The 22,127-nt window shown below is 41.0% G+C and overlaps 1 protein-coding gene across 3 annotated transcripts in view; it reads left to right on the forward strand.

Annotated features, from left to right (window-relative positions):
* The window catches only part of DAB1 (DAB adaptor protein 1), a 713,425-nt gene that overhangs the window by 298,577 nt on the left and 392,721 nt on the right, over positions 1-22,127 (forward strand). The window lies entirely within an intron of this gene.

Genomic DNA, 22,127 nt, shown 5'->3' on the forward strand with positions numbered 1-22,127 from the left:
TTTTTAGAAGCCTGACAAACCTTCTATAAACCAGAATGAGGCCTCAGTGTTAGAATTTTAGCCTTGGTCAAAGGGTAAGAAAAGGACATTTGGCCAAGTCAAGGACCACTGTCACTCCCTGAAACTCCTTTCAGGAAAGACAGTCTCCTTTCTGCTCCTTGCGAGGATGTGTTTAAGAGCACACATCCTGGGGCCAAACTGTCTGAGTTTAAGTCCTGGCTCTGCCTCTTACTGTGTGACCTTGAACCAGTCAGTTGGTTTCTCTGTGTCACAGTTGCATCATGCATAAAATGAATAATAATAATAATAATAATAATAATAATAATAATAATATTGAGAACTGCTTTATAGAGCTGCTGTGATGAACAAATGAATTAGTACATTAAAATATTTAGGACAGTATTCATTCAATATTATGATTATTGTTATCCATAGGCATTGTGATATAGTAGAAGGAGCATGAGACCTGAAGCCCAAAGTGTGGATTCTAGTCTAGGACCTCTACTCATGGCTGCATGACCTTTACTGGGTCATACAAATTCTCTGAGTCTCCAATCCCTCACATGAAAAATGGGTATAATAATTGGGACTTCAACCTAGTACCAGAAAAGTTGTGTCCTAATAAACAGAATAGGCTGTAAGGTGCTACCTTAGCCTAGGAAGTAAGGTTACTGTCTGAGGCTCCAACTCTAAACCAACACATACCATTTCAAAGCAGAAATATACAAAATTACCTTACAGTAACAAATTTCACCTCTCAAACCAGAACAAAGCTGAAGTTACACCTTATTAACCCATGGTAGGGGTGGGAAACAGTCAAAGAAAGACAGTAAAGAGAGGCTTGAAGTACGTGTCCATGGTGCCCATCCAAGCACTAATTGGGACAGGGACAGGGACCTTGCTCAAGGACCACCAGCCCCTCCACCCCTGTTCAAAGTTGTTTTCTCCAATTACAAGCTGAGTGACTTACAGCAAGTTATTTCATTTCATCTTGAATCAAACCATTTCCTGATAACTCAGCTGTTCTGGAACAAAACATCCTGGCTAAGCTGATTTAACATCACCCACTGGCAGTTCTATTTCTCATCCTAAAACCTTAAGTTGGAATTCACATGTCTTCAGCAGTCTCCTGTAAGGTTTGTGGTTGGGAGTCAGTATTCCCAAGCCTATTCATTTCTGAGACAGACAAGCTGTATTTCATGACAAAGTATTAGGGTCAAACATTAGCTTTCAGATGATTTGCCCAAGGTAAATGCCACCTTGTGAGTCCTGTGAGCAGCCAGGCAGTCTGTCTTTGGAAGATGGCTTGGAAGAATATGCCATCTTTCAACCTTCTACAGGTGGCTCTGAGGGTCACATGCAGTAAGGAATGTAAAGTGGACTTTGTCAACTATAAAGCACTTTGTACATATAAAGTGGGGTGTGGCTGTGAAGAAAGGTACAGTGCTGCTATGAGCTTTGGCTTTAGGTTGCAAAGTGGCCTGGATGGATCTTCTGCTAGATGATAGATGCTAAAGTAGAGCGAAAGCTTAGGAAGAGTTCCAGGTGACAATTCTACCCCCCTTCAGAATATGGAAAACGAGAGAGAGAGAGACCCTCATTTTAAATATCAAACCCTCCCTACTGATTCCTTGAAGGCCTGGAAACAGCAGGTAACAGTGTATAAGTGACTTTGAATTAAAACTGAACTCCCTGTGTCCTTCGCTTCTCCCTCAAATGCGGAATGATTTTCTAAGAATTTAATTACCTAAGAACACAGCATCAAAGCTGTTAGGCCCTTGTTAGTGTTAATTCAAGCTTAATGTGCATGAGATTTAGAGATCTTGGATACCAGGAAAATGATTTCAATTTAAATAGCCCTCTTTGTCCTACACATCACAAAACATCTTTTAACATAGTTTTTTTTTTTTTTTTTTTTTTTTTTTTTTTTTTTTTTTTTTTAATACAATACTGTAACCCAGGTTTCTCCCACTAAAAAGGGGATTCTTACTATGGAGAAATCAGATGCTCTCTACATAAGCAGGGTGTAGTTGAAAGAAAAATATGGGCTTTAGTGCTGTAGAAACCCAAGTTCAAATCTTAGAGTTCCACCTTTCTCCATGTGTCTGTGGGCAGAAGCTTACCTTCTCTGAACTTGAGTAAATTAACCTCTCAGCAAGGGCTCAGAGCTGATGGAGGGCGAGTGGGAGAGTAACCAAAGTGGGACAAATGCAGAGATGTGTCTGGAAGCTGGTGGTCCTCAAGGAACCTGGAGTCTATAATTAGCTGATCCACCCAAGTCAAGGAAGACCCATGGAATGAATGCCAGAGTGGAGGACTTAAAAAACCCATTGGGTGTTGTGACCTGCAATTAAACCATCGTATCTAATAAAAGAGAAACATGGTAATTAGCATACGACCACTACCCTTCCCATTGGCTAATCAGGGCAATATGCAAATTAACTGCCAGCCAAGATGGCGGCCGGCAGCCAGGCAGCTTGAAACTAACATGAGGCTTGCTTGCTTCCATGATGGAGGACTCCAAAGTTCCCCACCTGCCGCTGCCGGTCTCTGAGCTGCAACTCTAAGCAACTATGTTACAAGTATAGAAGCTAAACAAAACCCCAGAAACCTTCTTTAGTCCCGCCGGGCTTCAGCCAGCAGGATTGCAACATTGTTTCAAATACAGAAGGTAAACAAAGGCCAGAAACCTGCTTTCAGCAGCGGAGGCCTAAGAGCTGTAGCCTCAGAGCTAAAGCTGGCCCAGAATAAAAAAAAAAGAAAAAAAAGAGTGGTTGGGAGCTTCAGTCACCCGCCAGCCTGAAAAGAGCCCTCAGCCCCTCACCCATCTGGCCAGGCACCCCAGTGGGGACCCCCACCCTGAAGGGTGTGTGACCAACTGCAAACAGCCATCATCCCCTCACCCAGGCTAGCCAGGTACCCCAGTGGGGACCCCCACCCTGATCTGGGACACCCTTCAGGGAAAACCAGCTGGCCCCCACCCGTGCACCAGGCCTCTGTTCTATATAGTAAAAGGGTAATATGCCTCCCAGCACCAGGATCAGCGGAGCCACGAGGCCTCCCGGCACTGGACAGGGTGCAGAGCCCAAACCCCCTGATCGCCCTGCAGCTCTGTGTGTGACAGGGAGCGGGGCCACAACCTCCCTATCTTCCCTGCTCTGTTCTTGACAGGGGAAGGCGCCCCAACCCCCTGATCAGCCCTGCTCTGTGCCTGATAGGGGAGAGCTCCCCAACCCCCTGATCTCCCTGCAGCTCTGTGTGTGAAAGGGTGCGGTGCCCCAACCCCCTGATCGGCCCTGCTCTGTGTGTGACAGGGTGTGGTGCCTCAACCCCCACCCCCCCCCCACCCCCGCTCACGGGCTCTGCTCTGTGTGTGACAGGGGGCGGTGCCCCAACTCCCCTATCAGCCCTACTCTGTGAGTGACAGGGGGGAGCTCCCCAACCCCTTGATCGGCCCTGCTCTGTGCATGACAGGGGGCAGTGCCCCAACCCCCTGATTGGCCCTGCTCTGTGCGGGACAGGGTGGCGCTGCAACCTCCCCATCGACCCTGTCTTGAGTGTGACAGGGGGCGGTGCCCCAACCCCCCAATCAGCCCTACCCTGAGTATGACTAGGGTGGCATCGCAACTTCCAGATAAGCCCTGCTCTGTGCATGACAGGGGGCGGCGCCCCAACTCCCCAATCAGCCCTGCTCTGAGCCCGACCAGGGGCTGCACCTAGGGATTGGGCCTGCCCTCTGTCACCCCGGGAGCAGGCCTAAGCCAGCAGGTCGTTATCTCCCGAGGGGTCCCAGACTGCGAGAGGGCAGAGCCCGGGCTGAGGGACCCCCCTTCCCCCCGAGTGCACAAATTTTTGTGCCCCGGGCCTCTAGTGGCTAATATAAAACAAAACCATAAAAGACCATAAGGCTTTCCAGGAAAGCATAACTGCTTTAAAGGAGTTATGGTCTTTTATATTAAATATCTATTCCATATGTTAACGGTGGGGTGATTGGATAAGAAAAGCCAATCCTACTGGAACACATTTATTTCCAGAGTGTGAGATAAGCTCTGTGATGTAAGGATTCCTTTAAAAGGCATAAAGAAACCTTCTGTTCCTATAATCTGAAAGCATGGCTTTGGGTAATTTGAAGGTCACTGTTTTAAAGTTTGAGATTAGAACTTTGTAATTGGACTAACAAAGGTTCCTGTTTGTATAATTAATTTTAAATCAGTGCCCTAGCATACACTTGTTTCATGCATGTGTTGGGTTATAAATAATTTGAGCATCCACTGTGGTAGAATAGTGCTCCTACCTTGTCTGCACCTCACATCAGGAAAGCCTACGATCAATAATAACTTCCTAACCAATGTGTGAGATAGTAGGGCAGAATATGTTCTCCCTTTTCTTAGATAACTTAAGTCCCAGAGAGAGTAAGGACCTTCTTCAGAGCCACACAGTGGAGTGGTAGAGCCCAAACAAAAACCCAGAACTTCTGATTCCAAACCTAATATTCTTTTCAGCAAAAAGAAAATATTGCAAAGGAGCCACCACAAGCTTGATTATTCAGTAGGCAATTTCTCCGTAATAACATTGTTTCTCTCTGCTGTGGTTACCCAAATTTATAACCTAGTGTACCCTCCTCTTTGCTTCTCCTCCTTCACAAGCTTTACTTATAAAATAACTAGAGGCCCAGTGCAAGAAATCCATGCACTGGTAGGGTCCCTAGCAGTTACCAGCTGCAGGGCCAGGTACTCCCTCCCTCCCTCCAGCAGCCAGGGCCTCCCTCCCTTCCCCTGGCTTGCCTGCCCCCTGTTCCAACTCCTGGACAATTCTTGGTCAAGGGGACAATTTGCAAACTACGCTTTTATTATATAGGATATGAAAGCTCTGGCCAAATAGGTCAGTTGGTAAGAGAGTTTTCCCATATGCCAAGGTTGTGGGTTCAATCCCTGGTCAGAGCACATACTAAGTAGCAACCAATGAATGTATAAATAAGTGGAACAACAAATTGACATTTCTCTCTCAAATCAATAAATACAGTAATGCCCAGTGTCAGTTGTTTACACTTAGTGTGAACTTCAGCCACTATGGCCTTTCTCCCTTGGTCTTTTATATTTGTCATTTTCTTCCAGTTGAACAATAGCAAGGCTTGGTCTCCTATTATACAAATTTCAGAAGCATAAGGAGCTTTAAGAGTAAAAGAAACTAAAACTGTTGCCTCTACTAGAAGCCCCTAATAATAATAATAAAAAAAAAGACAAACAAAACTGCCCCCCCAAAACAAACCTGGGATATAGCCATAATCTAATCTATAAAATACCTTTAATAAATTTTATAAAATACCACAAGATTGGAGGCTACCTCCAGACAAAGATCATAGCTGTCTTGTTGGCTCGTGTATATTCAGTGGTAGGATATGCAGGTCTGTCACATATTTAACACTCTAAATAATTCCAGAATCAACAAAATCAACCTAACCAATACAGCAAGTCATGTCAAATATGTCACATTTTCATAAGCTGAGTTTTTTAAAAAGTCACTAAATGGCAGACATATTTGAAAAGAGCTTCATAGCCATTGGAAAAGTTGCGAAAGTATTTCTTAAGGCAGCTAAATAGTCCACCCTCTGCCTGGGAACAACCTATGGAATCAGGTCCAAAAGGCATTGAAGTAATAAAGTAGGAGGTAGGCATCCAGATGATGTGGTGGCAATAGGCATCTTCCCGAGACGGCATGCCTAGACTTTTCTGGATTTGGTCACTATTTTAATGTAGCATTTGCGTGTTTTTTAAATGCCACAGAAGTAAGAATCCTGACTTAGGTTTTATGTTCTAGCATATTTCTTACATTTACACTTTTCTCTTTTGAAGTGTGGGTTTACATGTTGCTGTTTGATGGGGGCTTGTTAAAACATGGTGAACAGGATGGGGAGTTGTTCCTCAAAATAGGCATTATCCTGTTATGGACCCTAGCTCAGATGAGGCCAGAATGCTTATCAAAGACAAGTTCAACTGAAATGTCTTGGGAGGAGTCACAATCCTAGTTAGAAATTGAGCCTTAAATATAAACATATGTGTGAATAAAAGTTTCCATGGAAAAAATATGAGCCTTAAGTCAGAAGTAGAAAGATAAGGACGAAACCAATATTTGGAGTGTACAGTATATGAGGTTTCATTTAGAACTGGGGACAATAATCGTGTAATGCCTATTTTTAATCAGTGTTTCTAGTGTAGTGTGTGTGTGTGGAGGGGGTGGCTTGATAGCATAATAGAAAAAGACAGGCTGAATGTGTCCTGTATTGGCTTTTATTTTACATGAGTGAGAACTCAAAATGAATGGAAACACTCTGCCCCTTGAAGGCAAGGATAATATCTTAGACAATGCATTGTTTTTGTTGTCTCTAATAGATGCTCAATAGCTATTGATTATATTAATTAATTTATTAAAAGAGACAAATGCAGTGATTATTTGTTCAATATAATATTACTAGTGGCCAAATGCACGAAATTTGTACAAGAATAGGCCTTCCTTCCCCCGGCTGCTGGCACCAGCTTCCCTCCAGCACCCAGGACCCAGGCTTCCCTCGCAGCCCCAGCTTCATCGGGAAGGTTGTAGGAAGGATTTCTGGTCAAATTAGTATATTATGCTTTTATTATTATAGACTAGAGGCCCATTACATCTAGAGATTCATGCAATAGGCCTTCCTTCCCCTGGCTGCCGGCACCAGTTTTCCTCCAGCACCCAGGACCCAGGCCTTCACTCTGGCCGCAGCAGAGAAGGCAAGCCTCTTCAGTCTACAGTCGTCTTCAGTCTTCAGTTGTCTTCAGTCTTCACTTGGGTGGAGCCTTCAGTCTTCGCTCCACGCCTACATATGCAAATTAACTGCCATCTTTGTTGGGTTAATTTGCATACCCATCCTGATTGGCTGGTAGGCGTAGCAGAGTGACACCAATTTGCATGTTTCTCTTTTATTAGTGTAGATGACACTCAAATGTCAGTTACATAGATTGGGTTATTTGGGATCTCACTCTCCAAATTGTAGGAGAGTGTTAGAGAAGTAAGTAGGGAAGTACTGGTAAGTTGTGTCATTTCTTAATGGTTTCAGATTTTTGTGTTTCGTATTTTATTTTGCACAAAAGAAAAAAATAACATCATCCTCTGAATTCAAGGCAGACTACCTACATGAATGAAAAAAGTATGACAATAGCTATTCATTTACAATAACTTACATATATAGCCACAGGCATGTGAGTGCATGATGGCTGGGCATAGAGAGTGATATTTTTATAAACAATAGGACAATTCAGGATTTGTCAAGATTCCCAGTTATCTGATAATACTAAATGGATTGTCCCTAGGATAGCTCAGGGAGGCTCTCTGCAAACCTTCCAATTGACAAATTTATAGAAGTAATAATAAATATAGCCAGGATCTGTAGTTTTATATTTAAGGCAAGATTATGTGAACATTTTTGTTACTCATTTTCTCTTTACTTTTTGTTTCCTGATTTATGGCCTGCCTCATTAGAATGAAGGTTTTTGAAGGAGTAAATTGAGTTATTATGGATTTTCCTGAGATCATTGCTCTGTTCAGGGAATGTAGAATAAGCTTCTGAAAGTGTAGATCAGCTCTTATCCATTCTTCACTAAAGCCCCTCAATGATTCATCTGCTCACAGCCTAAAGGAAATCTGCCTGGTGGTCTCCGATGTGAGAGGGAATTTCCTAAGAGCTGCTGCTGCTGCTGGGAGGGCAGGTTCTCACCTTGGAGGGCCCATACCTGAGATCATAGACATGAGATTTCATTCTGTGGGCACTGGGGAGCCATATAATGCTTTGAAATAAGTGCATGGCATAACCAGATTTTGGATTTCAGGTTATGTATCCATCACACAATATTTTTTTCTCTTAGAATCCAGTTCTTTGTTGACTTCTTTGGAAAAAAAAAAACAACAACAAAAAAAAACAACTCACAGAAGGAGTCTTTTCCTAAAAACGAATGGAATGCATTGCAGCATTAACCAATGGAGTACAAGTTTGAGCACAAATAAAGGGACACTAGTGATATCTCATCTGGGCAGGAGCCACATGGTTGTGCAGAGAGATATAAATCTTCACAAGGATTTCTCTCTTTGGAACGTCTTTGAGAATTTTAACAGAGTGACAGTATCACTGGAAAGGGATTAGTTGGAGAAGCCCTTTGAGTAGTAAAGAATCCCGAGGGTGAGTGGCTAAGGGATGAGATGACCTTTGTCCTTATAGACTCACACGTCCCCTTCTTTTGAAGCCTGGTGATCACTCTCTTACCCTAAATTGCCTCCTCTCTTTGGGGAAGTAGTAGGAGGAGACATTCAAAATGCTTAATAGCTACCTCTATTATAGTATTTAGGGCACTATTTTGCAACACTACATGTTTACTTATCATTCTCTCCAATTTTTCTGTAAATTACTTTGAAACAGACCTAATCTCTCATTTCTTAGTTCCTAGCACTGTATCATTCACATGGAAGGCACTCAAAAATTTCTTTTCTGGTAAATGAACATATGAATGATAAAAATAGGCACTTTATAAAAGAAGCAGAATAGTTGTTCAGAGAAATAGATATCCAGGGAGAATTTTGAAGGCTCCAGTCTCAAGGATACTTAAGAATTATAATAGATGCTCTTACATAGGTATGGGTAATTAAGAATTGATCTGCAGCTGTGAACTTCACTAAATGGGTTTCTGGATTCTCCAACTGCAACTGGATCCTCCAAATGTAGTCACATATATCTCCCAAGGAAATAGTATACCACATCTTAGCAATCATCATCTCATTCATTTAACAGACTGGTTAATAGTACATCTATAACAATGATGGAAGTATTGGGGCACAATGACAAAATGAATGAGTTTTGGAGCCAAAAGATGTAGGTTGGCATTAATACCTGACTGGCTGAATGGGTGGATGGGTGACTGATGCACAAATAGGTCAAGCTGCCTACTTTGTAAAATAACACTGGTGAAATAAAAACAAATTCTGATTCCCAGAGCTGTACTGCTCATTCCCATACAGAGGCAGAAGAAGGAAAGAGGGTTGGTTGAAGATATTCCTTTGTATTGATAGGAGCAGATTCAGTCTTTTCTGCCATGAAGCAGGTAATATGTGGTTAAATATTAAATTTAAACCACAGTCATTAGAGACTCCTCAAGTGGAATTATCCCTGTCAGAAATTAAGTGGAAACGACCTTAGTTCTGAAGTGAGTTGGCTTATTTGATGCATTTTCATATATTTGGGAGTAAATTCTTAAATGAAGAGATAGTACCTGCTAAGCTGCTTAAATATTTGAATGCCATTTATGAAATCATAACTAAATCAAGTAAAATGTAATGTCAAGTGTCTATCTAATGTTGATACTCCCTATTGAATTCTTGGAATTTGAAGGGGTAAATTTTTTATCTTATAATTTTTGGGGTTTAGTTCAATATTTATTTTATTATCAGATCTACACATACTAAGTAGTTTAATGACAGTGGATGCTGGTGTCTTTGACTAAAAACAGTAACATAACAAATGATTTTAATTAGAATGATGTAATTGTACTTAGGGAAGATACACTGGCAGATGTTGGTATAGGAATTATATAAATAAACTAGAGGCCCAGTGCACAAATTCGTGCATGGATGGGGTCTGGGCCACTCAGATCAGGGCCAATCGAGCTGGGCCAGCCAGGGGGAGGGGATGCGGGAGGTTGGCAGGCCAGTCCTACCCCCAATCACCCCCCCCAACTCTGATCGGGGACGGGGCTGGCCGGTAGGAGGTGCCATGGGTGGTTGGCTAGTCAGTTCCACCCCCTGGTTGAACTCCCTGTTGGTTGAACTCCCTGCCCTAGGGGACAATTTGCATATTAGTCTTTTATTGTATAGGACTAGTGGCCCAGTGCATGATATTCGTTCATGGGTGGGAGGTTGTTGCTCAGCCCAGCCTGCACCCTCTCCAATCTGGGAACCCTTGGGGGATGTCTGACTGCTGATTTAGGCCCATGGGGACTGGGCCTAAACCAGCAGTCAGAAATCTCTTTCACAATCTGGGAGCACTGGCTCCTAACAGCTCGCCTGCCTGCCTGCCTGCCTGATTGCCCTTAACCACTTCTGCCTGCCAGCCTGATCACCCCCTAACCACTCCCCTACTGGCCTGATTGACACCTAACTGTTCCCCTGCCAGCCCGATTGCCCCCATCTACACTCCCCTGCTGGCCCGATCACCCCCAACTGCCCTCACCTGCCAGCCTGATTGCCCCCAACTGCCCTCCCCTGCCAGCCTGGTCACCCCCAATTGCCCTCCCCTGCCGGCCTGATCTCCCACAACTGCCCTCCCCTGCTGTGACCTGCCTCCTCCGCTGGGACTCACTTCCTCCACACGAGGTGGCAGAGACACTGGGACCAGCCTCTGCGCCTCATGGAGCCGTGGGACCCCCCCAAGCCTCACTGCATGGAGCAGCCACAGGTCCCCACCTCTGCTGTGCACATGGCCATCTTTGTGGCAGCCATCTTTGTGGCGGCCATCTTGTGGCAACGTTTCCTGCGAGGGTCACCTAGGCTTTTATTATAGATGCAATTTTCCCCAGTCTGAACTTGTTGTGTGGCCTTAGATAAGTCAGATAACCTTTCTCAATTCTACTGTTCTCAATTATAAAACAAGGAATTTGCCTAGTTTATTTTTTTGCATATTGAAATTTTAAAAATATGATATGCCTATATTTTTATAAAATGAGATTTAATTTGATAAAATTTAATAAGTAATTTGAGCCCTAACCAGTTTGGCTCAGGGGATAGAGCATCGGCCTGCAGACTGAAAGGTCCCAGGTTCGATTCCGGCCAAGGGCATGTACCTTGGTTGCGGGCACATCCTCAGTAGGAGGTGTGCAAAAGGCAGCTGATCAATGTTTCTCTGTCATCAATGTTTCTAACTCTCTATCCCTTTCTCTTCCTCTCTGTAAAAAAATCAATAAGATATATTTTTTAAAAATAATAAATAATTTGAACACCTACAGTGTCTTTTTTCTGTGATAAGTTCTAGCATATAATGATGAATGTATATGACTTTTGTTCAGTGAATGCTCACTTATTCATTCCTTCAACACAGTCACTGATCAGCACTAGGAATATGTAGGTGACTATATTCATAGCAAGGGTCAAGATTATAGATAAGCATAACACTAAAAAGAAGCAAAAGAGAGAATGAAGGGTGTTGGGGGCTTCATTTAAACTAGGTCCTGCAGATTAGAAAGGATTTCAATAAATAAGAATGGGGCAGGGTAGTCCTGGAGGAGGAGTTATTAAGACCAAAAGAATGGAGGCAAACATGTGGAAGTGTGGTCAGAAAAAGATCCATCGTCTGTTGTGATCTGACCAGGAGCACATACAAATACGCTGCTAGAAGAAGACTGTAAGATAAATTGAGGAAACAAAAAGAAATGAACTATTTGTTTCAATCACTGAAGGAAACTTCTGACCTACATGAAATTCCAGCACTGTATCTGTTAAACAGCAATCACTTCTTCCTTCACTTCCCTCATCATTGTCATGATTCCCATTATTAAACTTTGATTGTGTAACATTTTTACAATTTATCATTCATTACTTCATTACATATTTAAAACTTCTCTGAGTTGATGGCATAGTTTTGATGGAAGGTAACAAATAATGCTGGTTTGTAGGATAAAAATTATGTATTGGCTCCTGTTATTGGTAAGGTAATGCCGGCAGGCTTTAGGCAGTGACTCAGTCATATGACAGGATGTGATTTTTATGTGTGTCTATGCTTTGATTTCCTTGGGTCCATCTTTATCATAAGGTCTGTTACCTTTAGGAGCCTGGCTATTGCTTTCTGAGTTACAGGCTATTTTTGTCTCAGTATTTCCAGCCTAAGTCTAATTGGACAAGGTTAGGTTCTCTGCCAACCCCAGAGTCATCTACTCTGGGCAAGGGAATGGAGTGTGTTGACTGGCTTAGCTTGCTTGGGTCATGTGCTCCAACCCAGAGCTGAGGATGGAGTCAGCTTCTGAAAAATCACATACTTTCCCAAATGGGAATTGGGGTTTTTAAGAAGGGAAAAATGGCATGGGTTTAGGTAGGATAAGTGCTAAACTGGAAACTAAAGAGTTTATTTTAAAGATATGTAAGTACTTTTGTTGCAATTTTATAGCTGTGGAATGGAGGTTCATAGTACTCTTAGTTGGACAAACATGAAACTTTCTCTAAGAATATCATATATGTCGAGAGAAAAAAATTACCTATATTTGTGTTATCATGAAAACCCAGAAGTGGAGAGATGTTACTATCCTCTCTGCATATACAGGACAGTGTCATTTTTGTGACCCTGAGCAAGATGTTTAATTTCTCCTAGCTTCTTCTTTTCTTCTTATTCCTCCTCAAACTTCTCCTTCTCTCCTTCTTCTTTCTTCTTCTTCCTCTTCTTCTGAAAAACTAGAGATAATAGCACCTACTTCACAGGGTTGTTGAGAAAATTAAATGAGACATTTATCAATACAGGTGACCAAATGCTTTTTCATTCATTATGTGTTAAATGCTGAAAACATCCAGGGAAGTAGCTGAGGCCATCCAGTCTAAGAGATGAACTATGGAGGCCTAGTGTGGTTATTAGCCACAGGAAATACCAAAGCAAAGCTTGTGATTCCAAGCCTTACCCATTCTCCTCACTGCCTGATGCTGATTTTTAATGAGATCCCAGCTCTGTGTCTTCACTTTGCAGCTAACAGGATCCACATGCAGGGAGCTACACATGCAAATTATTATTAGCCTGAAAACGGGTAATTACTATTTTTTATATGTGCATCATCACAGATGATCTTTGTGTTAGACATTCTTAAGCAATGAATGGCTGAACCAACGGGCTGGTTTCATTCAGACCATCATTAATTCTAGATAAATTTATGTACTGTCATTCATGTTGCTTAAACAATGCAAAGCAAAGAGTGACTGAGCAATCTTAGCTTGCAAGGGCTAGGAAGGAAGCTAGAAATCACCTACCCCAACCTTTTAATTTACATATTAGGGGAATGAGGGCTGAATGGGGAAGGTCACACAATTAATTAGTGGCAGAGCTGGGGCCAGAACCCATTTTCTTTACTTCTGAGCTTAAGTTTTGTCATTAAAGCATAAATGTTGATCATCTGACTTCTTTTGGTTAGGAATCACCTGATAATTTAAACTGCATTGATGGCATAAAATAGAGAGACATTTAATATGCTAAATAAAAATATATTATGAATCCTTTACAAATTCCCTTGTACTGTGTTAACTTTATCTTGCAATTTCTATAGTACACTTGGTGTGTGTGTGGGGGGGGGGGGGCAGGGGGCGGGGAGCGGGAGGGAGTGAATGGGTATCTAAGTCCTGCCAATGCAAAGGTATGAACTAAAAACATTTTACATTAAAACAGAGCAAATTGCTTATGGAAACCATTGCATAATGAAGGAACACAATGAAGAATTACAGTTCAAATTACTTATCAGGTCTCTTCCATTTTCTAAGTTTTTAAAGTAGAAAATTGCACAGTATAATTACAGAAAGTTAATTTGCATTCATATTACTATTCAATGAGCAATTATACTCTTTTTTTATTTAAAAAAAATACAACGTGTGATTTGCATCAGTATGTTTCCAGGAAAGAGTGGCAACTTTTTCCTTATGTGGTTTTCAGACAAATTCAACCATGCAGGACTGTCTGATAGAGTTGTAGCCTCTTATTTGCTTTGGGGGAACCATTTGGAGTGTGACTACAGTTTCACTGGTTTTGGACAAGAGCTCTTCAAGGAATCAGAAATTATGGTTTGCAAGGAAACTTAGAGGTCTTATTGTTTGACTTCTTGCTGTCATTCACTTCCAAGTTCTGAAGCTTTAGTTTCTTTCGAGAATTCCTGTCAGGCCATCGTCCAACCTATACTTGATTAACTCCTATGCCAGGAATTTCTTGACCTTCTGATAACACTAATATCATCACTGGATGGTGCTTTGATTTTCTGGAGGGTGCTCCATTTTGGTCTAACCATTCTTTCCCCCAATATTATTTTATATTAGTTTTTCAGATGTACAGCAGAGTGGCTAGGCATTTATATAATTTATGAAGTGAGTCCCCCAATAAGTCTTGTACCCACCTGGCACCATACATAGTTATTAACTATACTAGGGGCCTGGTGCACGAAGATTCATGCACTGGGAGTGGGTACCTCAGCCCGACCTGCATCCTCTCCAATCTGGGAGCCCTCAGGGGAGCCCTCTCCAATCCAGGAGTTTCTGTATGTTTTTGCAATCAAATGAGTGAATTGTCTGAGACCCCCAACCCAGTTTGGTTTGTTGTTCACAGAATAATAGAGGCATTTTTTTTTTCTTTACTTCATTGGTGATTTCCTGGAAGTTTTAGGATATCTTCCCTTTAATTTTTCCTAGACACTCTGATTTTACTTATGTCTCTCACCTTTGCTTTCCCTCCATCCCCCCACAACAACAGTAACTTGCTCCAGACTCACTTTGCTCTAGTGTCTAGGAGATCTGTCTGCCACCAGAACTATGATTCCCTTCATTCCTGGTGCTCCCTGCGCACTGGGCTCTCGCTTCAGGTCCTGAGGCTGCCACCAGAACTACTAATACCAGAATTCCTGGTGCTCCCCATGCTCTTGATTTTCCCTTCCTGCTCTGTCTCCATCCCATGGCCTCCCACTCTGCCAAGTCCTCCAAGCCACCAGCTCTGCCTTGCTGCTCTCTCTGGTGGCTTGGGAAGCCAAGTTCCCCCAGCCGCTCCACTCTCTGCCGGCTCTCACACTCTGCTCTCTGCCCAGTGGCTTGGGGGGACGTGGCTCACTGGGATGACCAAGGGAGCCACGTACCCCCAAGCCTCCAGCTCTCCTGCTCTGCTCTCCGCTCAGTGGCTTGGGGGAGTGACCAAAGGAGCCACGTCCCCCCAAGCTGCCGGCTCTCCTGCTTTCCTCTCTGCCCCATGCCTGTGTATGCAAATTAACCCACCATCTTTGTTGGGTTAATTTGCATACTCACTCCTGATTGGCTGGCAAGCATAGCAGAGGGATGGTCAATTTACATGTTTCTCTTTTATTATATAGGATACCCTATGCTTTTCTTTACATTCCCTTGACTATTTTGTAACGATTTGTACTTCCTAATCCTTTCCCCCTTTTCACCCATCCCCTCAAACACCCCTCCCATCTGACAATCATCAGTTGGTTCTCTGTATCTATGAGTCTGTTTCTATGTTGTTTATTTTGTTCTTTAGATTCCACATCTAAGTGAAGTCATATGGTATTTGCCTTCCTCTGTCCAACTTATTTTACTGAGCATAGTACCCTCTAGGTCCATCCATATTATCTCAGATGGTAAACTTTCATTCATTTCATGGTGGAGTAATATTTCATTATATATATGTACCAAAATGTCTTATCCAATCATCTTTTTATGGATACTTGAGTTGCTTCCATAACTTAACTACTGTAAATGATGCTGCAATGAACATAGGGCTGCATATATCTTTTTAAATTAGTATTTTAGATTTCTTCAGATAAATACCCAGAAGCAGAATTGCTGGATCATAAGGTAGCTCTAATTTTAATTTTTTAAGGAACCTCCATATTGTATATCACCTCACATCTATCAGAGTGGCTATCATCAATAAATTAAAAACCAACAAGTGTTGGCAAGGATGTGGAGAAAAGAGAATCCTCATACACTGTTGATCTAACCATTCTTGCATTAATGTACTTTAAAGGATACTTTTTCACACATCCATTGCTTTGGCAGTGCCATTCATGACATAGAGTACTCTTTTTATATTAAGAGTATAACATGCTCCTCTTTCTATGCCTGCTTTTTAATTTTTTAAATTAAGATAAAATAGACATATTAAAATGCATAAATCTTGAGAGTAGTTTGATCTGTCTGGCTTTTTTCACAATATGTTTTCAAGATTTATCCATTTTGCTGCATGTGGATCAGTAGTAGTGTATTTACTTGCTGAGTAGTATTCCACTGCATGATATTCTGCAATCTGTTTATCCATTCTACTGTGGAAAGACATTTGTTTCTAGTTTGACCTATTGGGAATAAAGCTGCTATACTTTCTAGTACACATGCTTTATTTCTTTTGGGTAAATACCTAGGAGAGGTATACCTATAATTGTCCATAGGGTAGATGTGTGCTTAACTTGTTAGGAAAGTGACAGGCAATTTTCCAAAATGGTAATCTCATTTTACACTTTCATAGGCAATTTATGAGAGCTCTACATCCTCACCAATATTTAATGTTGTCATTCTTTCTAATTTCAGCCATTTTAGTGGGTGTGAAATCATATCTCCTTACAGTTTTATTGGCATATTTTTAACGATGTTGAATACCTTTTTATGTGCCTATTGGCCATTCATATATCTTCTTTTGGAAAGTGCCTATTTAAGTGTTCTGTCCATTTTAATTACTAATGTGTAGGAGTCCTTTACATTTTCTGGATTCAGGTCATTTGTCTAATATATGTATTGTTAATATTTTCTCCAGGTTTGCAATTTTCCATTATTTTTTTAATGTTGTCTTTTGATCAACACACATTTGAATTTTGATAAAGTCCAATTTATCATTTTTTCAATGATTTTGTATCATCTCTAAGAAATCTGTGCATACCTCCAAATTGTGAAGATACTTTCTAAGGTTCTCCTCTAGAACATTAGCATTTTAGCAATTACATTTTATTCCATATATGGTGTGGGGAAGGGGTTGAGGTTAATGTTTTTCCATATATTTATACAGTTACCCCAGTACCATGATTTAAATACTTTTCTTTCCTTTATAAATTGCATTGGCCTTTTGTAGAAAAAATAAATAAGTCAATTGACTGTATATGGTCTATTTCTGGATTCTCTACTTGGTTCCATTGATCAATTTATCTATCCTTAAAGCTAATACCATACTGTCTTAATTATTGTAGCTTTATAGTAAATGTTGAAATCAGGCAGGATAAGCTCTCAATTTTGCTCTTCTCTCAGGATTGTTTTGGCTATTCCAAGCCCCATTGTGTTCCTATATACATTTTAGAATTAGCTTATCAATTTCTTGAGAAAGTGAGCTGAAATTTTTATTAGGACTGTGTTAAATGTATAGTTCAATTTGGGAGAACTGACACCCTATAAGTATTGAGTTTTCCAAACCATGAACATGGTATGTCTACCCATTTATTTGGGTCTTCTTTGTTTTCATCAATATTTTACAAGTTTTGGTACATAAACCTTGTACAACATTTGCTCAATTTATTCCTAAGTATTTTATGTTATACTATTATAAATTGCATTTCAATTTTTCTGTCTGTCTGACCAGCTGTGTAACTTTGAGTAAAATATTTAACCTCCTGAGTTTATTTCTAACCTGTAAAATGTGAGTTCATGTTCTTAGAACAAGGCCAAGTATAAATATATACAAAGCAGTGTTTTTTAAAAAAGTATTAAGTTGGATAACATATAGAAAGTTTCTTATGCAATACTTGGAATATTAGACAAAATTATTTTGATCAAAAATGGGGGGGAAACTCAAATTGGCTTAAGTAAAAGAGTGAATATTTGGGCTGATGTAACTGAAAAATCTGTGTAGAGGGAATACTAGTTGGCTTCAGGCATGGCTAAATTAAAGCCCTTCAACAATGTCCTCATAAACCTCTATTTAAAAAAAAAAAAATCCTAGTCTTTTTTTACTGTTAGTTTCATACTCTAAAGGATTTTTCTTATGGAATGGGCTCCTGCAGATACAGGCTTAATATCTTTCCAGTTTCCAGTCCAGTGGTAAAGAGACAGTATTGTCCCAATTGCTGTCTCAAAAGTATACAGGTTAACCATTTGACCATCCCTGAATTGTGGCAAAAAAAAAAAAAAATGTGTTGTACTATCCATCTCTGGAGCTGATGGGGTAGGTAGAATCAGCTGTACCAGAACTAAATAGAAAAACATATTATTTGGTGGTGGACTGGTTCCCCAAAGAAAGATGAACATTGTTTACTGAAGAAGGAGGAATGGCACCATAGAGGCAAACAATAAATACCTGCCATAGTTTAACATATTAGCCACAAAATTCATGACAGCTATGCTGCATGGTGTGCTGATTCTTCTCTGCCCCGATACACCCTAAGCATCAGAAACTCAGTCATTTTCTGATAGCTTTTAGCCTACTCCTATTTTCAAGTACTAACATCACCTTAAAGTCCACTTTATGAGTGGAAAAAAAAATGGGGGGGGTGTATTGGGACTTAAGAGCCCCTTAACAATCACTTTAGCTCTCCACTTTGTTTCTACTGTGCATTTAGCTAATATGAGCAGATTGGTGGCATAAATTCAATTTCAGTGTTGCTACTCTCCTCCACCCCCTCTTTGGAAAAATAAAAGGAGTGCTATTTATAGAGACTGCAAACCAGAGTCAAGTTCAGCAGTACTGCCCCTCAACCTTTCCCTGGAAGCAAGCAAGGCCAGTATCATGAAAGAAGGGGTCTTCTATTTTGATGAAGCCACATAGAAATTCTATTCATTGCTTTTTTTACCTCAGAAGAAAAATATCGGTTGGGTATTTTACTTATGTCTAGGGCATATAAGAAAAGCATCTGAAATGTGGATAATGTAAGGTTTTCTAAATATTTTTCCTGCTTTTTTAAAGTGGACCCCTAAATTCCAGAGTCCGAAACATGGCAAACCAGACCCTTTCCTTTTTTTTTTTTCATTTTTATTCCCCTAGTCAAATACAGGCACCCCCAGAGAAGAATCTCTTTTATGCCTTCATAGGGTCTCTTTTCTTTGCCTGAAATATCCTTCCCTATTTTATCTGGATACTTGTTATCTTTCAAGATGACATCCCTTCCTCATTCTTGAGATAACATCCAATATATTATCTCATTATCTCATTCTTAACATCCTACCCTGGTTTAAATACTCCTAGTTGATGCGCCTATAACATTCTGTACTTAGTATTATCATAGCATTTATCACAATGCAATGTGATGGTGTGTTTCCTTCACATGGCGATGAGTTGTTTAAATTCTTTTGATATCTTTTTCTTCTCTGCCAATGCCTAACATTGTGTCTGATATAGAGTAAGCAATCAGTAAACATTTTTGAATAAGTGAATATAATGTGAGTTTGAACATGAACTTGAATGATAAGGACAGTGAAAGGTTTATGTACCTTTATGATTAACATTTGGTATTTGTGCATTCTATATGTTAGTATACTTTGAACATATGATGTCTCTCATAAGCTTGGTAGAAATGTTCCTACTGAACATTATTAACAATTTTATTAATTTGAGAGCCTTATGTGTACAGAAATATTAGCATATTCCTGGCATATGCATGCATTGTAAACTATTTAATAAATAGTGGCTATGTAGTAATTTGTGTTTGAAACACTCAAATCTTACAGCACAAACTCATTCTATTATGCTCCTTCCAATGAGAGGAGGTATATTTCAAACAATCATAGAAAGAAACAGAATTTTAAATATAGAATACACAAAATGTGCAACTTTGCATCCCTTTCCTTGGATGAGGAGTTACTACTAGTTGGATTTATGATTTCTGACATATGGTTTTGCTTTCAATTATGGGTCAGTCTCAAACAGCACTTAAACAGGTTGCCCCTCTGAGTATCTTGAGAACCATGTGCACAGGAATGAATTATGTGAAGTTCAATAAAACTTTTGGTCCATATGCATGCTGCTCATGTCCATGTTTTTTATCCACCTGACTTTCTCAAGGGCAGGATCTGTTTCTGATTGGTCATCATTATTCTCAATGCCTAGCCCAGTGCCTGATATATAGAATGGACTCCATTAATGTTGTTGTTGATTACAATGAACTGGTTTGGAATTATGCTGGAAAGAGATGTGACTTACTCTGATTCTGCCCTATCCAATGCATTATCTCATTGAAGGCTCACAGCAGTCTCATGAAGCAGGTGTCTCACCAAGCAGTTATCACCACTGGAGAATTGAGAATTTGAAGTTCAGAGAGGTAAGCAACTTGTCAAAGATGACTCAAGCCCATCAGAGTCCAGTCTATATTTTATAAGTACACACTAGTTAGTGTACCTTTCTTACTGGGCTACAGCGAAGGTTAAATGAGTTAAGTTACGGAAAGCACCCTGGAAGGTGCCTGGCACATCTTAAGCAATAATACCTACATCTTTGCTATTCTTATCACTGTTGTTTCTCAAAGTAGATGAGAAAGGGATGCATACTGATGTTTTCCTTATGCCATACTTCATACAAATGACATTGTTATTTTAATGAGGAAAAAAGAAAAGACACCCTCAATTTTAGATGAGTTGTTTCTTGACATATTTAGCATAAAATGTTAAAATAGTACTTTAAAATTTGGTGTGACTGAACCAGTAGACTATTGGGTCCTTGGGCAGCTGTATGCAATTAGAATCTACATATTATGCTTTCTTTTAGCCAGGAGTTGGGAACAGCTGTAGCTCATTGCCCCTGTTGGATTTAGGGGGATTTGCTCAGTTTCATGGTGGACCATGTCCAACACTGAATAGAGAGAGAGAGTTTTACACAAGCCTCTTCCATTTCTATTACTGGGCCAACTCAATGTCTCACTTCAATTCTGGAATCATATTGTCAATGGAAAACATAACAAGGTGGAAGAGGGGGGCAGAGAAGGCAACAACTCTCATATTCAGGGTCTTAAAATGCTTATAAATGATTTTGATGTTCCCTGACTGTCCCCTAGAGCAGTGAGAAGCTTCAGGATGTTTTTTGGTAGGATCAATGGAGAGTTAGACCCATGTTTTATTTCCTAAGGTAAAGTTAGAGAGACTTGAGCCACCATTAGATTAGCTGGTCACACCCAGAAATATAAATAGAAACATCTATCAAGGGTGGGGTTGGTCTACACCTCCCTCCCACCTTGTTGGGAGTTTCCTCTGATCAACTATTCTCCCAAGATTGCATCCTGCCCATGACCTCACACATTTTTCTTGTCTCTGTGTAAATTGCTATCTTTTCAGGAGGTGCATGACAGCCTCCGTTAGCTGGTGCCTCCATTTGTACAGAAGCTGTTATTATGGAATAAGTTTAATGGGTCGTGAATTTTGTGGAGAAAGGGAGGGTCTCTCCATGACTTTGTATGTACCAGGCAGGGACCTATTGGCTCCACAAGGAGTGCATTAGGCTAAATATTTTTAGCCCATTGACTCTGGAGGTAATAACCCTAAATGCTTCATTAAATTTCGTGGGTGAGTGACAGAAGCTATGAGGGGAGAAAAAAACAAAACTCAAATTCACCACATTAGCTTTATTATTACACAGCTGGAGGGCAGGAATGTGGCTCCTAAAAAGGATCAAAATAAACTTTTTAAGGAACTGTTGCATCCCTCTCTCTCTCTCTTTCTCTCTCTCTCTCTCTCTCTCTCTCTCTCTCTCTCTCTCTCTCCCTCTCTCTCTCCCCCTCTCCCTCTCCCCCTCCTGCTCCTTGATTTGATTTTCCTCCCACACCTGGCATTTGGGTCTCTGGAGGCCAGTATATCACAACAGGCATTTACTGGAGTTGAATCCAGTCTCAGGGTAGAAAAATGTCCAGACCAACGCAATATTTTCTGTCATTTATTGGATCTTTGTGAACTAAGACCAGAAATAGGGAGCTCGGCCCTCTGCTCCTGTTCTAATCTGAGGCTTTTGCTCTCCCAGGATTCTAAGAAAGGGAGTGGGGAGGGTAGAGAGAAAGGAGAAGAGTTGGGGTTTAACCTAGGCCTGCACACTTGCCGGGGTCCAACCCCAGTGGGTCCAGGGGTCCCCAAAGGTGTGGACAGAGTTGGCGAAGAAGGAATGACACGGAGGCAGCGTTTAGTTAATCAGCATAGTTTGGTTCTCCAGCCAGGATCTCCAGCCAAGTTCTGGTCTGGATCTCCAGAGAGGTTCTGCTTAGGATCTCCAGCCAGGTTCTGTGTCCATGTTGTCTTGCTAGGTTCTCCAGCCAGGTTCTCCAGCCAGGTTCTGTAGCCAAGTTCCCTCGCTAGGTTCTCCAGCCAGTTTCTGTCCAGGTTCTCCAGCCAGGTTCAGTCACCAGGTTCTAGTCAGGTTCTCTTGCCAATTTCTGTAGTCAGGT

Source organism: Myotis nattereri (genome assembly GCF_964212035.1).
Source record: "Myotis nattereri genome assembly, chromosome: 3".
NCBI lineage: Eukaryota > Metazoa > Chordata > Mammalia > Chiroptera > Vespertilionidae > Myotis > Myotis nattereri.